This window comes from Bombus huntii, unplaced genomic scaffold, assembly GCF_024542735.1.
Source record: "Bombus huntii isolate Logan2020A unplaced genomic scaffold, iyBomHunt1.1 ctg00000066.1, whole genome shotgun sequence".
NCBI classification, from domain to species: domain Eukaryota; kingdom Metazoa; phylum Arthropoda; class Insecta; order Hymenoptera; family Apidae; genus Bombus; species Bombus huntii.
This window is the reverse complement of record NW_026099325.1, coordinates 535682-552660: the sequence shown is the minus strand read 5'-3', so window position 1 is coordinate 552660 and position 16979 is coordinate 535682. Positions and strand designations below refer to the sequence as shown.

At 38.7% G+C, this 16979-nt stretch overlaps 1 long non-coding RNA gene across 1 annotated transcript; it reads right to left on the bottom strand.

Annotated features, from left to right (window-relative positions):
• Positions 1-2035: 2035 nt before the first annotated feature.
• On the bottom strand, positions 2036-3550 carry LOC126876147 (uncharacterized). Its single transcript, XR_007693953.1, has 3 exons — positions 3219-3550; positions 2844-2911; positions 2036-2478 (listed from the first exon to the last, which is right to left on the bottom strand). It is a non-coding gene; the product is annotated as an uncharacterized LOC126876147 (long non-coding RNA).
• Positions 3551-16979: the final 13429 nt, after the last annotated feature.

Below are 16979 nucleotides of genomic sequence, written 5' to 3'. Positions count from 1 at the left end.
GCAGCTGCGACTTCTCGCGATTTGCTTAGTTTTATAGACCGAAAGTCATAAAGACGCTCGCTTTGAAACCTGACGCTTTTTCTCATTAAAATTATGTAATGACCCAGTTATTGACCTTTATGTCCCAATTCATGCAAAATACATCGTGTCATAAGTAGATCCTATTTTTGAGAAACAATTTTGTTTCGACCAGGTATCAGCTTTCCGTTTTTAGATTACTATATTATTATCCTTGCACTATTATCCTAACGTTTAAAGTGAAACGTAAACCACGATAAATTTCTTTTACGTCAATACTGTTTCGCCGGGAGGAACAAAAATTGTGAGAATTTTCGTAGGTCGTTTTATGACACGCACGTTCAAAGACAAGATGTTAACTTTCAAGCCACGATCTTGCCATTCAGAATGATTTCTTTCAACAATCGAATAGTTATCTGCAATATCATTTTGAGATATTCAAAGTTAGTTAGAATTTCTTTTCGTTTATAGAATCGCGATATTTATGAGTATGCTATAAAACCGATGCTACACAAACTTCATTTTTAATATAGAATAAAATGACACCGAAAAGAACGATTATTTTATTTCCATTAAAAGCGGACAATGCTTTAAAAAAGCGATATTGGACGCTCTTTTTCCACATATCGGGTTTCCCCATTACATTATAATGTTACAGCAATGAAAGTAATTACGTACGGTTACTCTAATTAATATTCCGTCACGCCTTAAAACAGAATAACTTTTTTAAAATTACGGTAACGACATAGTTTCACTGTCGATATAACTATTATGTACTTGAACTGGGGTGATCGCTCAAGTAACTGGCGTTTCCCCGAGCTGTCTCCACCCATTCTCGTCTGGTTAGTTTGTGTTCTAGCCCGTTACGTCCTTCCCTTTCATCGGCCAAAAAAAGAACTACTACTACTACTACTACTACTACTACTACAAATACTAAAAGCGAGCATAGTGACAAAGTAGTAACAAGTATGACTTCCCATGCCCTGGATGATCCAGAGGATGAGGAGTCATTGATAGTTGTCCTCTTCTATGGCAGTTTGCCGGGTCTCTTCGGCTCATAGCCTCTTCTTCCTTCGGGCGCAATGCCCGCTGAAACTTACATCTAAGCTCGAGACTTTCTAAATAGCAAACCAAAAAATAAAGTACAAAGGTGAAATAAAAAGATAAATCGCGGAAGCTGATCCAAGTACTCATGGATGAACAACGATCATATAGCGATCGCTGTCTGTTCGCACGTGCATGCTCGAGCAATATTAACGTTCGTTTCGAAAACCACTCGCGATCACGATCGCGAAATTCGAAAAAATCGACGGGCAAAGGCAGAGACGATGACATGTTTCATTCGCGCTAGTTTTACCGACGATTATTCGAACGAAATTCTCTGAAATAGATTGGTCACCCGAAAACGCGTCTACCCGACCACAGGTCCACCTCCACTGATTAAACTTGAAAATCCTGATCTGAGAAGATGATTAGTTTGTGTAATTTTTATTTAACGGACTAACGCTCTTTCATTTTGTATTTTACTACTTCGATTCTGATTAACTCTACTTTATTAATTTAATAGTAACTAAGTAACACTGCTGTATTAATTTAATAAGCCAGAACGAAATTTTAATATTGCAAAGAAGGTAGCGAAAAAGACTGAGACTCGATCAAATGGAATAACTGACTCTAAATATATTACTAAGAAAGAAATAATCTCAGATAATCTCTTTATCAAAGCACATAATCGAAAATGCAGAAGCAGTGTTCAAAATTATTGCTTTGATTAACTGATATTTTAAATTCTAGGAGAAGTGAAATAAACGAACGCGACTTATTCCCTTAACCTACGATTTATGTTTGAGAATGCCCGTAATATTTACGTTTGGTCCGATCATCGTACTACGGGCTATGCCCGTAATATTTACGTTTGGTTCGATCATCGTACTACGGGCTATGCCCGTAGTTGTAGGTTAAGGGGTTAATATTGTCACGATTAATTCATTGCTAAAGATCAAGTATACTCGTGTAGATATTTGCCATTTGCAAATATTCATACGGAATATTAACATGCATATTTATAAATAACGCGAATATATTCTCAAGTGTATATGTTTAACTTAATTATTAAAAAACTAATTATTATCATCGCGCTGTGCAAGAAGACCTATCCTAAACTAATAAATTTGAAAAAAAGAGCGTTACTACTCACGGGTATAAAAGATACCCGCGTTCACTATGCTCGCAAAGAATTCTACGTAATACAACCAGTCACCCGTGCCGATTCGGGTCTTTTATCCTACGGCATAATTGAGTGACCAGAAGAACAGAAATGCATGCGACTCACCGTTCGAAGCAGACAAACAGAGAACGTTACCGTGGATGCTGTGCTATCCCAGCGAATTTCATCCGGGAGACTAACATCAGACAGGAACCGTCGAAAGGCTAATAGTAGAAATGCAAACTGCGAAAAATCTGTTACGAAACAAAACAGGATGAGTGATCGCTGACTATTTGAAAAGTTGGAGATAATGAAAAATGAAGGTTTATTAACTTTAGTAACTTTAGCAATAATAAAGATTGAAATTCTAATAAAATTTGATAAGTATAAAAACTGAGACACTAATATGAATGTGTAAAATCTAAAATAATCTGTAGTATGTTAGTCATTTGTTTTATAATTCGGTATTAAGACTTTAACTCTTATTTTATTTTAACGAAAAAATAACCTCAGAAAATGCTATCCTCCTAAATTTTCAGTCAAATTTCTTCATTGATAGTGATCAAAGAAAAATATACAGAATAGACATAACTGAAAGTAAGTATGTAAAAATACTTACATACTTGGCTTTTGTGCCACTGTTAGAACACTCCTGAAGAAGATGACGAAGTTGAAGTAGTGATATGTCTATAACAAAACATAAGATATTAAAATCGGTAACACATAATAACAAACGTGAAACTTTAGCAACAATAAAGACTAAACTCTAATAAATATGTAAATTGGAACTCTAATATAAAAGTTTGAGAACAACATATTCAGTGATTTTTGATGCGTATCAGCCAGTTTTATTGTACTTTAATGTTAAGATTTTAAGACTTTATTTCAATTAAAGAGGGCATTTACAGTTTTCTAAATTATCAATCATTTTTATTGTATAATAAATTTATTGTATAAAGGAACAAACTGAAATACAATATGTAAAACTACTTACATTCTTGAGCTCCTGCAGAAGCTTTGTCCTCTTGAGAGATGCACTGACTCTAATACCGAAAAAGAATATTCAAAAGAATATGAAATAGGATCACATTACCGTGAGCGTTAAAATTATAATCGGCGAACAAGAACTCTAACGTCGCGTACAAAATTATGTGATAAAATTTCATTATTTTCGCGTGTGATTATTTAATTGGATTAAATTATTAGAGTAATAAAAGACCGACGCCGCCAATACGTTACAATATGTTGCAAACCTGACGCAACACGATCCATGTTATCGGTACGAAATAAGACGACTAAATGACTCCTTGTACGTCAGTTTCGCCGAGTAACTTACAAAGTGTGATGGAGGGAGAAAGGGGGGGGGGAATGAGCCGATGGCACAAGCAGCTTCGCAGTTAACGATCTAGACAAAGAAATGTATACATCAACAAAAACATTCCTATTCTACGAAGCACTTTCTTTCGAATTACGCAGCAGGAATCTTTCGAATTGCGCAGCACAATTCTTTCTCTACGTCGATATTTACAAATATCGTACAATAATTCGTAGCCCTACTGGCAACATCACAGACACATTTGTCTAACTTATTACTTTAGTTACCTTACTTTATAATCTTAATTTCGTTAAACAAAGCAAGATTGAAACAACAGCATGAAGAAAGTGAAAAATTACTTAAAATTACTGTTTCGCAATGACCCAGTATGCAGATGAAGTCTTAAGCGCCTTTTGAGTGCGTATTCGCTTTTAATACTAATATAAAAATAATAAAAGAGAAACGATATTTATTTTTAAGTCCAAAATGTAGTAAGAGAATAATTTTTTCACGGTTGAAAGTTTGAAGTCCATTGATATTTTCTCTATATCATTTTTATTATCACGACGTAGTACCTGAAGTTTTGACCGATCTAATGATTTTTATTCTTAGAAATATCCTGAACGAACGGGGAATTAAGAAATGTGTAATGAAGGATATAAATAATGGAAATTAATTATGGTGGAGGAATCAACGAAGAAAAGTTATTTTGCTAATTATTATACGAATGAATATTCAAAATGTCGCTCAACGACTACTAAACTATTTAATTAACACTAACCTCACCACCCCTAGTCAAATGACTGGTTTAAATATCTAATTTAAAATTGTACATTTATCGTTTTATCTTTTGTTCATTTAGCTTTACGTGAATTTTTATATTCTCCGATTAATTGATTTCTCAACTTTTAAAACCAGTTATTTGACCGGGCCTGGTGAGATTAGTGTCAAAAGCCAGCCTGAAATTTTCTTCAATTTCTGATCTTCGGTTGATTTTCAGTATTTTGCCTTCACTTTTCACCAAAAATTAGATGTGACAAACGAAATGCAATGTAAGACCTGCTAACGTTTAGGTCATGTTGCTTCTAATTGCAACGGACTGTCGCAGCGTTAAATTCAAAGATGAATTACGATCCAGATGCAAGTATTTATCCAGATTTCTGTATCGAAGAAAGTAAGGATAACACAAATCAACCTTGTTGCGTTTCGTGTAAAAATTCTGATCATCCTGTTCATATCAAGATTACTCTCAACGCTTATTGTTAGTGCTAAAAAAGCGATGACAAAAGAGAATTTGGAATATTAACGAAGAGCGAAACAAATAAACAACAACAAGTAACAAGAAACAAGTAACTCAAAAATTACTTGCAGTAAAATTCCATCGAATAGTAAACTAGATAATTGTCCTAACCTCTGTATTCCCTTATTTCATCGCGATATATCTGATGGCTAAATATGAAAAGAGATTCCGCGAGTCGAAACGCGCCATAACTGACGCGACGATATTAGCGTATATAGCGATATTAGCGGTAGCGTTCGACTTTGCTGTCGTATTTCACCTTGTCATTATGAACAAACAGCACACTGAGGAACGTGTAATGAAAGATATTCACGCGTTGCGGGAAATGCATAAGCGATAATGAGCTTTGTAGAAATAATCAATTAATTAATATTCACTAAATACTAACACGCACGTGCACTTTCTGGGAACGCTTCACTATCCGCCGTAGATATTGCAGGTTCGGGCGGCCATGCGAGCAAGATTCGTTTCTTTAATTATAGCGGAGTTATTATAACACTCGCGATGACGTTATTTTGTGAAGCGGTAATACGCGTAATAAATTTACTATTAAGACGCGCACGTGTGTAGAACTGACACCATTTACGTGATGGGTAACGTTAGGACGCATGCGCTAGCGGGTCGCGACGAACATATGTGGTGGTTCGCCTCGTCGATGCGGCATCGTTTAAGAGTATGTACGGTCGGCTCGGTGTAAGTTCCTATTATGAAGGAATAAAGTCGGGTCGACATGATCTCCAGGGCTGAGCTGAAAGGGTTCATACAAGCCTTGGCGGGTGCAGCGCAGATGTTAAATGTTTCAGTCAAAAAATTTCAGTTGGATAAAGATAAGGAAGAGGGGATTAGGGAGATAGGAAATTTGATTAAAGGCATCCTGTCTTCCTTGGAACAATGTGGAGAGCAGAAGGCTAGAAGGAGAAAGAGAAGAAGAGAGCCTATTGAGATAGAAAGAAGGGTAGAGAGGACAGAAAGAATGAAAGAAGCGATGATGACTAAAGGCGGATAGCCTAAAAGGAAAGTGGTATCGCCGGCTGAAACAATGAGAGTAGTGGAACTTAAGAGGCCCCGAAGAGGAGAGGCCACATACGCCGAGGCGTGTGGGAGGAAAATCAGGAAGGTAAGGAGTGAACAGGATTATAGTGAGGATTCTGAAGGTTGGATGAGGATAGAAAGAAGGAAAAGGGAGAGGAGGGCTCCCTTAGATCAAGCTATCTCTATGGTGCGTCCGGGTAACAACCGGCAGGTTGTTATCGAAGAGAGAGGCGTACCAAGGAATAGGAGATGGAAGGAAGCCATTCTAGATAAAGTTGAAGAAGGCGGTGAATGGCTTCAAGTTTATAGGAAAATAATGGCAGCTAGGAGCACCTTGGAAGGAGCTATGGGGGTGCGTAAAACGAGAGCCGGCCATATATTCATTGAATTCGGCATGTCGGTGGCGGTGAACGAGGTGGCGGTCAAGTTAAGAGCCGCTCTGAGTGACAATACGGAGGTGGCTGCTCTCGCCAACAGAGCAACCTTACAGACCAGGAATATCGATCCCTTTACCAGCAAGGAGAAGGTCGACGCTTCCGATTACGCCATAGGAGCGGTACTTCAACAGCGCGTCAACGATACTTGGCAGCCCCTAGGTTTCATGACGAAATCGCTATCCCCCGCGCAACGAAAGTAGAACGCATACGATCGAGAATTACTCGCGATGTACACCGCGGTGAAACGATTCAGGCACGCTGTCGAAGGGAGAGATTTCGCGATTTATACTGATCACAAACCCCTACGCGTACGTATACGCGTATATAAACGTATACGCGTTTGATCAAAATCCCGACAAGTGTTCGCCGAGACAGTTTGGACACTTAGACTACGTAGGACAATTTACGACCGATATCCGACACATTAAAGGGGTAGACAATAACGTAGCCGATACTCTACCACGAATAGAAGCGATCGGGAAATCCGTCCATCATCAAACGTTAGCCGCAGCGCAAGAAGACGATACCGAGCTACGCGAAATCACTGAGTCCGGCTCTAGCGCGCTGCAATTGACAAAAATACGATTTCCCGATCAGGATGTCGGAATTTATTGCGATCTCACGAACGAAACCTCGCGACCGTACGTACCGGAACCGTTAAGTCGCGCCGTATTTCAGTCGTTACATAGACTTTCCCATCCGGGAATACGCGCTACGCAAAAATTGGTGACAACACGTTTCGTCTGGCCGTCCATTAATAAAGATTGTCGAACTTGGACGCGACAGTGTATACCATGTCAACGTTGCAAAGTCACCAGGCACGTATCCTAGCATGTCGGAACGTTCAAAACGTTAGAAGGCCGGTTCCAACACATACACTAGACATTATCGTCATGCCATATTCACAAGGTTATCGATATTGTCCAAAGTGTATCGATCGTTTCTCGCGTTGGCCCGAAGCCACTCCCATCGTCGATATGGAAGCGCCAACCGTTGCTTCGGCTCTCCTTTCCACTTGGATAGCTCGGATGGTAGAGCGCCTACACAGACAATTGAAAGCGGCGATAAAGTGTCTCGACACGAGCAACTGGATCGACATTTTACCCATTATATTATTAAGCATTCGAACCGCGATAAAAGAGGACTTAAACACAACGGCAGCCGAAATGATTTACGGCACCGGCATACGATTGCCGGCGAAATTTTTCATAGCAACCGAGCAGCAGGCCAACTCGGAGTACGCGAACCGGCTTAAAGAAGGGATGGGGAAGGTCAGGCCGCATCCGGTCACGCATCATGGCGAAAAGAAAATTTTCGTTTTCTTAGAATTAGAAACCGTATGTTTTCTTATGTCATGACGCGATAGGGGGCCCTTTCCAGCCGCCGTATGACGGAACGTTTGAAGTCATAAAAAGAGGCGAAAAAATTACACCGCCGAAATTAATAATCGCGACGTAACGGTTTCCACAGACCGTCTAAAACCGGCGTTTGTAGTATAAGGAAAAATCGCCGTATCTCTTGACATACTAATTCCGGTAGATCAGGCGAACGCGAACGACGAAAACAGCGCAAGCAGCGATCGAATCGCGGAAGAAAACTCCAGGAATAGGTATGTTGCGCGGTCCGGACGTAGGGTCCGCTTTACCGATCAGTTCCCGGCAGGTTTCGGTTAGACGTCGTAAATTGTCGGATCGAGTGTATCGATAATTAAAAAAAAGAAGAAAATAACGATGACAAATAGAAACTCTGTAAATATTTCAAAAGTTTAACTTAATAAAAACGTTATCACTGGTAGGGGGTGATGTAGCGGCACATGAGTCAGAACACAATTTAAATGATGTTGTTGTTTTGCCTCGGAGTATCAAGACCGTTAGGTTCCAAGTAATGTAAGAACAAATAATATCCGGGCAAAACAATGTCGCCGCTTCGTGCAACCGTCAAACGTAGAAGAATTCGATTTTCCGGTTCTCTCCCGATCAGCATAAATAAACGGACGCAACCGAAAAGAATTTAATTATCTAGAGTTATCAACCAGTTATCTATCGAATATTTATTAGCGATCTTACTTTGCGACTTATACACTGTACGGGCGTCTTAGCGATTATGGTTTGCATACATATTTATTCAATTATTTTAAATATATTCGACAATTTCAACAACGAGCAATCTCGTCTAATACATTTCACGATCAAACATTGTCTACAAAAGTCATCTACAACAATATTTCTGAAGTGCGATCGACAATACACATAAAAGAAATGCCAAAAGCAAGAAGGAATCGTAGAGGTAGAGGCTATACCAGCAGGAAACGTGCAAAACGTTGACTAAACGTTTCCCGAAATTAGAAGAGAAGAAGAAAAAATTAGAAAAAATTAGGAATACCTTAAAATTAGGAAACCACAGAACAAACAGAAATTAGTTTTATCCATCGAACTCACCTATACCCGAACGCGATCTAAGGCTGCATTGCCAATAGTTTAGGAAAGCGATAATTATTCTCGTTTTATAAACTACATAGAGAGTTAAGACCAGAATTTTGATAATAAATATATAAGTAAATAAAATCGAATAAATTACCAGTTACGAGACATTGAAATTATTTATTTATTCCTAGAAAACTTTAATCCTTCCCGCGCAAGTACTCTCCTACCCACAGCAGCTAAGCTGAAACGTGGAGTTTATTTACCAGTCGTATTAATACAATAGTTAATGCTACTCCTACAGTCATATCAACGAATTAGAATATCAAGAATATGACAGTTTGAAAATTAAAAATAGCGTTGCACTTTAGAAAGGCGCGACAAGTTTTCAATCTATTCCATTCAGTCGTTAGCCTTGGTTCGAAAATAACGAACGAGAGTCGAACTAATTGAAATAGTTTAACGACTATTTCTTGTGGCAGCAACTACAGTTTTGATTCAAGCGTCAATTTGAGGAAGCTAGGGCCCGAAATCGAGAATAATAAGTAACGGTTACGAATACCGAAGATCAAAACCGGATCGTAACAGTAAATAATGATTAGGAAAGATAACGAATAAATGGAACTTGTTAATAATAATAATAATAACAAGAATAAGTTTCCTTAAATATCATAAAATGCATTTACCTTAAATTTCTGGCAACGAAAATTCTTGAATTTGATACAAAATGATAGCTAATAAAATGAATGAAACAAAAGCTTTGAAAAACAACTAATATTAACAGGAATGGGAATAAGGGAAGGATTGCATATACAAGGATGCGTAAGAGTGCACTTAGAAAAATCAAAATAATTGAAAATATAATTAGAACGCGGGAAGAAGATATCGCCCGAAAATTGTATATTATTTATTTAGTAAAAATTTTATTTATTTCTATTACATATGTCTATGGAAGATTCAGAGGCCAATTAGCGTAAATCCTACTTTCTCTGAAAAGGACTTACGTAGCTCCAAAAATAATTTATTCTTAAAAATTTTAATTAATAAATCAATTAACTCGCTACTTTCATGCATATATAGTAGATTACGGTATTGACCACGAAATTACTAAGCACAATTATTCCGAGCATAAGCACAAACAATGAGAATCATTTCGAAGTCGTGACAAGTCTAAGCATTATCGTTTGTTATGTAAAAAATAATTGCACACTGCTTAACTGAATTAAGCAAAAAAAGATGAAAATACACGTATTTCCAGGAAATTGCCCTTTTTCTGCTAGTGAATTCCAATATTTATCTAATGAGCAAAATTTATTCGATTGCGATAATGGCGAACGAGACGAAAATTTAAAAAAGAAAACTGTCACAAGAAAACTCTGCTGGATGATTTTCCACTTTATAAGATTAACGGTTCATCGATCAATGTTTTCCAAAACTCATTGTACAGGAGTACTTTTATGTTTTTTCTTTGTTATAATCATTTTTAAACTTCATGATTCATGGCATACTTAAACTTTGGAGTTGAAAGCTATATTTTACAAAAGTATTAAATAGAGAATTACTTCCTTTACAGATTTACAAAAAATTGTGTACGATGATCCGGGCTATGCCAATATTTCCGTTTGGCACTGTATTAGCATAAGCGAACAGCCTAACTTCCAGTCGGCTTGACAAAAATGGAACGACTAGCGCAAACAACTAGCGATCGCTTATTTTTCATAGCTCGGAATATAGTTATGGACATTAAGACGAAATTGTTACCGGAGAAAATACAAAAGTTATGTAGTTCAATACGACAAGATTTCTACAGGTTTTCTACATGTTATGTATATAGAAACGAAAAATGTAATAAAAATGAAAAGCCACCTAAAATAAGAAGGTTAAATATATTTGTGTTCACTTACCTTTATATGAAGAATAGTTTCCTGTCCGGTTACTGCATTACCCTATCTATTATTGAACAAATTTTTAGGTTACAATTATTTAGACAAAGCTACTACGCGTGCGAATGTCTTTTTATTTTATAAACCTTTATGTATAAAAACTCTATCCACGTTAAATCAATCCCTTTTTATAGAAACTTAATATAGAAAGTTAATTTTCTAGATAGAAAAATTAAAACTTTCGGTAAATTCATGTACAACGCGCACTCTACTGCGTACCGGATACGAATGACGAGTGAACGTTATCGAATTCTACGGCGACCGCTTAGATAGTGACGAGGACGGATTAATATTGCTCAGTAATTGGTTAAGCTTTGAGCCTATGGGCGATATCTGTACGCGATTACTGCGCAAGGACCATTTCATGACATGCTCCACCTCTCCCCCTCCTTCGCCCGCCGCTCACTCAGCCCCACAAGAAGTAAAAATAGGCCACCGATCTGTCCTGTTTTGCGACCAAATTTTCAGGACGGAAAAAGAAAGAAAAGACAATATCGTGTAAAAGTACGGTTTTTAAACGGCTTAAATTAAATTACAAACTGTAATGTTAAAAATGTAAACCCAACACAAAATATAGTATGGCTACGTCGTACCGTCGCGTAACGGCACTTTTACCAGAACCACTTTCAAACAGTTCTGCCCGAGCAGCCGAGCTAAACGGGCGTGTGCAACAGTGCTCCGGAGAAAGTGCGGCAAGTGGGGAAGAGAAAACTACGAACGGCTACGCCTATAGCCAAACGGCGGAAACCCGTGTCCTATATCAAGAAGCCTTAAAATAGCAGCCTGGAACTCTAACGGCCTACAACAAAGGGCCCTAGAAACTAAAACATTCCTGTCCAGCAGTAACACCGATATACTACTCGTCTCAGAAACACACCTCACAATAAAAAGCTACATAAAAATACCGCACTACACCATATACGACACCAAGCATCCCTCAGGGAAAGTACACGGAGGGACGGCAGTAGTAATAAAAAACGACATTAAACATCACCTACACAGCAAGGTCAGTAAGGAACATATACAAGCAACCACCGTTACCGTACAGACTAACAGCAACCAACTGCAGTTGTCAGCAGTATACGTACCGCCGCGACACAAAATCATAACGCAAATGTGGGAAGACTACTTCCGACACTTAGGTGACAAGTATATTGCAGCGGGAGACTATAACTCAAAGCACACGCTATGGGGATCAAGAATCACCACACCTCGAGGCAGAACCCTGGAAAAATACATCAGAAATAATAACCTCAATATATTATCCACAGGAAGACCGACATACTGGCCGACAGACCTGAGCAAAATACCTGACCTGCTAGACTTTGCAGTTACAAAGGGACTAAACGCAAATAAACTAAACATAGCATCCAGCCTCGAGCTTAGCTCCGAACATACGCCCATAATAATTTCATACAGAAACAAACCAATACTTTACAGCAGCACAGAGAAGCTATGCAATAAAACCACCAAATGGCAAATATTCAAAGAAATAATAGAGAGCAAAATCAGCTGCAACATCCCACTGAAAACACCTGAACACATCGATCAAGCAGTAACAACACTCACAGAAACTATCCAAGAAGCAGCAAGGGCAACCACTATACCTGAAACAACCAACAGACAAACAAAAACAGTTCCACTAGACATCCTCGAAAAAATTAGAGAAAAAAGAAAAGCGAAAGCAAAATGGCAAAAACACAGAACAAAAGAAAACAAAAAACACCTAAACAAACTCACAAAATAAATAAAGAACAAAATAAAAGAGCACAACAACAACGATTTCACAAAGTTCATCGAGTCACTATCTGCTCACGAAAACAACAATTACTCCCTATGGAAAGTCACCAAAAAATAAAGAAGACAACAAAAATGGTACCAACAATCAGAAGAGCAGACAACACATGGGCAAGAAGCAACGAAGAGCAAGCTGAAGAATTTTCCAACCACCTAGGCAACACATTCACCCCACACATCATCAACAATAGCAACCACAATAGTCATATGGACGCGGATGCGCTAACTACTAGTACACCAACTGACAATCACCATACCCAAAGCAACAGCACAAGAAATCAGAAACATAATTGAGAAAACAAAAAACAATAAAGCACCAGGAATCGACCTAATTAACGGCAAAATCTTGAAAAACCTTCCGCCAAAAGCGATAAGACAAACCACAATAATAGTAAACGCAATACTAAGAATACAATACTTTCCAAAAGCTTGGAAACTGGCAAAAATCATAATGATACCCAAACCAGGCAAGGACCCACACGAAACCATGTCCTACAGACCAATCTCACTACTTCCGGTGTTCTCTAAGATAGTAGAGAAAATAATCTACGACCGGATAAAACCAATAATAGAGAAGAACCATCTAATACCGGATCACCAATTCGGATTCAGAAACAAACACTCCATAATAAAACAAACGCAAAGACTCGTCAATGAAATCCTACAGGCGCTGGAAACAAAACAATACTGCACGGCACTCTTTATGGACATCGAAAAAGCATTCGATAAAATAAACCACACTAGCCTACTACAATCAATCAGGAAACAGTTCTCGGGGCAGATATATCAACTAATCAAATCATACCTAAGCAGCAGAAGCTTCATAGTAAAAATCAAAAAGACACACTCGGAAGCTAAAGAAATCAAGGCAGGAGTTCCGCAAGGAAGCGTCCTAGGACCAATTTTATATACATTATACACGGCCAACATACCAACAACTAACAATAGCAAAATACTGACATTCGCGGATGACACAGCTGTACTAGTCAGGCACACTAACCCTGCAACAGCAGTTACATTACTACAAGAACATATCACAAAAATAGAAAAGTGGCTTCAAGCGAAACAAATCAAAGCAAACCCCGATAAATGCAAACATATTACATTCACACTGCGAAAACAGAAACCACCAAACATTGAACTAAACGGCACACACAGAATACAAACAAGGCAAGTCAAATACCTAGGACTCCACTTACATACACGACTCACATGGAAACAGCATATTACAGCAACAATAGACAAAATACAGATGGCAAGGAGACAAATGTACTGGCTAACAAGTCGAAAATCCAAACTAAGCATAGAAAACAAACTAAAAATATATAAAATGGTCATAAAACCAATCTGGACGTACGGAATAACACTATGGGGAACAGCAGCAATGAGCCATATAATCAAAATAGAGGCATCGCAATCTAAAATACTCAGAACAATAGTAAACGCGCCATGGTACGTTAGAAACGAGGACATTCGGAAAGACCTGGGAATATCAACGGTCAAGGAGGAGATCAACAAAAGTGCAAGAAGGTACGGAGAAAGAATAGCAACGCACCTAAACCGGCTGGCAGCGGAAACGGTCGACACATCAAGCATAAAAAGAAGATTAAAAAGGAAACACCCAACCGATCTCGCAGAGGACATAACCCAACAAACACGATGGTAGTACCCCGCTGGGGGTAGCCACCCACATGTTATATTAGTATACAGCTACAACATTTTACCAAATGTCCTACTGGACAAATTGTAAAATCCAAATAAATAAATAAAAAAGAAACTTCCAAATAGAAATTCGTTGTTTATTGTGAATACACATATGTAATTTATATTTTTCTTAGGCAATAAACATTATATATATGTAAATTCTATAGAATTTAGAATATCAACCGACGGTTTGACTTTCACTGTGTTTACTGGGAGTCGGTCGAACGATATGAATAGAGGAGGACGGGGACTTGGGATAGAAAATAAAACAGGACTTGGAGAAGCGAAGATTGAACAAAGAAAAAAGCAAGTTAAGAGCCAGAAGGAGAAAGAGAAGACTTAGACAATCGATTGTTGAGTTTTCACAAATCGATCGCCTGATTTCCGAAAATATTACAACATTCCATATATATGTCGGAGATGAAAGAACACCGGAGCCTTTGGAATTTTGGATAATCCCGCAACATTGTAACCTAGAGTCTACTATAGCTGTAATTGAACAATTGTAGTTATTCAATCCGATTGTAATTGTTCGAGAGTTGTGATAATGAGGTTGGGCTCGAGGCGACAGTCAGTCGCCGAACGTAGCCGCGGTCACGGGATGAACGCTTTGTCTAACAAAGGCATGGAATAATTCTGTAGCTCTCCTTAAAAAGGAAATAGTTGTAACACTCGTCAGTAAACATTCCAACGGTCTCTGTCCCGTAGCTCGCCACACGCAGACCCTATTCTTCGAGTAAGATGATTGCCAGATGTCGATGCGTCTCCGCAGTACATGTTCAGCTAGCTCGAGGGCCCGTTATAAATCTTAAGATTTAATCAACTAAAGTCCTTCAAACAGGCAAACAGTCTTTGTCCCAACTACGGGAAAATAGGGGAGACCTATTTTTCAACGAGCGGCGTCTCCCACTAGCAACTTTCCCTCGAGGATGGCTAACATCTTTTTCTAACCACCGATATGGAGATTGACCAATTAGCAGCAACGCCAATTTCCCTTACTTTCTGAACGAAGGCTTTTCTCGACGAATCCGATGATCTCGTGTCCTTAGACACACCCCATTATAGTTTTCCTCTGTGGCATCATCGGGACGGGAAGGTCATTCCCGTTCGCGATCTCATCGATGAAAAAGAGTAACCCCTTACGACCGGTGAATATTACGCGTCCGACTTAGATTTTGTGAGTACGTTCATCTATCATCCCGTCGACCGCGGATTCGTTATTGAACCTAGGATGATTGTCATTAGTTTCTCGAGTATCTAATTACCACGGTTACTTGTCCGGTTCTATGATAATTGTATTTGCACTAGCCAATGTCTTCTCTATTGCATAATGACGACGTGTAATCCAAACGAAGATTCGTTTCACGCCCCTAACCCTAATTGTAATGTAAACCCGACATATATATATGTCGGAGATGAAACGAAAACCAGAGCCTTCCCTTTGCAATTTTGGGAAAATCTTCTAATGCTTTAGCCTAGATTTTATCATAGCTGTAATTAAGCAATTGTTGTCATTTGTAATTGTTCGATATTTGTGATAGCGAAAGTGGGTTCGAGGTGACAACTGGTCGCCGAACGTAGCCACGGTCACGGGATAAACGTTTTGCCTGACGAAGGTGTGGATCGGTTGTATTGTTCTCCCTAGAAATCACATAGAATTGTACTTTAAAGATGTCGATATAATGGGACACACGTATTAGGAATCAATCTCCAAACAGAAACTGCCTAGTAACGGCGTTTGGATCTTTCTCGATGTTTCGAAAGAGTATACAACAAACTTTTGACAGAAATTGCCTAGCAACAACGATTGGAACCTTCTCGATGTCTCCAGCGAGCATATAACAAACAAATGCATTCGTATAGCGAAAAAGATTTTCATCAGATATACATTCGTGTGATCGCCTTGGAAAGTGATACATCGAGCAATTTACCGAGTGTCTCAGCAATCGTATTTTTGTGTTTAAAAATTATTCTACGCATAGAAAAGAGTTGTCCCGTTGACCGTGGATTCGTTTGAACCCAGGAACATTGTTAATAGTGTTAATTAAATTCATTATTCGTAAAACCTATAAATTGTTAATCTCAATATTCGTTAAATTTATTATTCGTAAAACATATTATTCGTTACTCTTATTATTCGTTAAACTTATTATTCTTTAATCTAATCGTTAGTTAAACTTATCGTTTGTTAATCTTATCATTCATTAAACTCAATATTCATAATATTTTGTAAAATCTTGTATATTCGCGTAAATATAATCTCTGTTGTGTAAAACGATGACCAATTCAATCGAAGAATCGTTGTTACGCCGGGCGACTCTCTGCCTGGCCCAGGTCACACACCGCGGGTCAGACGGACACCAGATGTCCGCTCTACCGTACGGCGTACCCTCAATAGCCTTAAGCACCCGTCATACACCCGAGTCACTTGCCTGCTAAGGTCCTTCGGACCCAACAAATGTCTTTTCTAAATCAGTTTCCAAAGACTATTGTTTACTACGGCTTGACACGGGAAAGTTAGCTTTTCTCACGTACGATGCTTCCTACCAGCAACTTTCTATCGAGGGCGGTTAAGGCCCTTCCTAGTCCTCCAACCTTCGTTTGTCCAATCCGAGGCAATGTATACTGGCCTCACCTCCTGACCTAAAATGTCATGAACAAATCCGATGATCCCGTGCGCTAGACACACCCATCACTAGCTTTCCTCCGACACAGCATCGTCACTCAACTTCGCTTCTTCTACATCGTTGGAAAAGTCAACTACTAAGTAGTAACGCTAATGCCTATCGGGGCAGTCTAAGCATAAC